Consider the following 1,944-nt stretch of genomic DNA (forward strand, 5'->3'; position numbering starts at 1 on the left):
ATAGATGCTGCTGCACCCGCTGAGTTTCTCCAGCATTTTTGTGTACCTTCGATTTTCCAGCATCTGCAGTTCCTCTTAAACGCGTTAAAGTATTGATTGGTTTGATTAGAATGGATAAACAGAAAAAGTTGGAGTAACTCAGCAGGTCAGGCAGCATCTCTGGAGAAAAGGAATAGGTGACGTTTCGGGTCAAGATCCTTCTTCAGACTGGGAGTCAGGGGAAAGGGAAACGAGAGATATATATGGTGATGTGGAGAGACATAGAACAACTGAATGAAAGATATGCAAAAAAATAACTATGATAATGGAAACAGGCCATCGTTAGCTGTGTGTTAGGTGAGAACAAGTTACAGAGAATGAGACTCAACAAGATGACTTTGAAGTGAACTGGAACTGAGTGAGGATAGTGTCATAAACTAATCAGATGAGATTGGTCAGATTGAAGCGGGGGGGGGGGGGGGGATGGGAACCATATTTACTAATGGTTAACATCTTACTATCATAAATTAAAAATTCTAGATTTTATTTTACTATAGGGTGGCAATAGAGCCTTACAGCGCCCCGAGAGACCCAGATTAGATCCTGACCAGGGGTGCTTGTCTGTACGGAGTTTGTAAGTTTTCCCTATGACCTGCGTGGGTTTTCTTCCAGCTTTTCAGTTTCCTCCCACACTCCAGGTTTGTAGGTCAATTGGCTATGTATAAATGTAAATTGTCCCCAGTGTGTGTAGGACAGTGTTAGTGTGCGCGGATCGCTGGTCGACGCGGACCCGGTGGGCCGAAGGGCCTGTTTCCACGCTGTATCTCTAAACTAAACTAAACCTCCAGGTGTGTACGTTAATTGTCTTCGGTAAAGATTGTAAATTGTGCCTAGTGTGGAGCGTGTAGGATAGTGCTAGAATATGGGGATCGCTATTCGGCACGGACTCAGTGGGCTGAAGGGCCTGCTTCCATGCTGTATCTCTAAACTAAACTACTGAAAGATTTAGGTAAGTATAAAGTTTTTGATTTACTTTTGACTGCTTCATTCCATCGTGCAGTTTGCTTTCAGTCAAAAAATTCACACCTTCTAACAGAATGTAACTATTCTTAACCTGAAATACACCTGTTCCTCAAACCTTTCTCTGTCACCACTCGCTCTCTCTCTTCAGACTCTCAGTCTGAAGAAGGATCTCGAACCGAAACTTCTCCTATTCCTTTTCTCCAGAGATTCTGCCTGACCCGCTGAGTTACTCCAGCTTTTTGTGTTAATAGCCCATTATCTGTTATTTGCACTTTATCAGTTTATTTATTCATGTGTGTATATATTTATATAATGGTATATGGACACACTGATCTGTTCTGTAGTCATGCCTACTATGTTCTATTGTGCTGAAGCAAAGTAAGAATTTAATTGTCCTATCAGAGACACGTTACAATAAACTCTCTTGAATCTTGAATCGTGAATCTTGTCCCTCTTCACCATACCTTAATGTTTCCTCACCTCGAAAGGCACCACAGAGTACCGGCTGAAGATAGGCACAAAAAGCCGGAGTAACTCAGCGGGACAGGCAGCATCCCTGCAGAGAAGGAATGGGTGAGGTTTTGGGTCGAGACCCTTCTTCAGGGTCTCGACCCGAAACGTCACCCATTCTTTCTCTCCAGAGAAGCTGCCTGTCCCGCTGAGTTGCTCCAGCTTTTTTTGTGTCTATCTTCGGTTTAAACCAGCATCTGATGTTCCTTCCTACACAGAGTAGGGGCTGTTTTAATAGCAGCTTGATCACTTACAAGAAAAAAATCAACCCCTGGCTCTGATTTGATTTTTTTGAAAAGGCTGTACTATGTTACGGTAAACATTAAAAAAACAGGAGTAGAGGAGACGAGTCAGTCACCCAGCTGGGTCAGTCAGCAATGGAGAGACATAATCCAAATGGGAGATAGCATTTTCCAGCGTCTCAGGAAGGGA

This window comes from Amblyraja radiata, chromosome 41 (assembly GCF_010909765.2).
Source record: "Amblyraja radiata isolate CabotCenter1 chromosome 41, sAmbRad1.1.pri, whole genome shotgun sequence".
NCBI classification, from domain to species: domain Eukaryota; kingdom Metazoa; phylum Chordata; class Chondrichthyes; order Rajiformes; family Rajidae; genus Amblyraja; species Amblyraja radiata.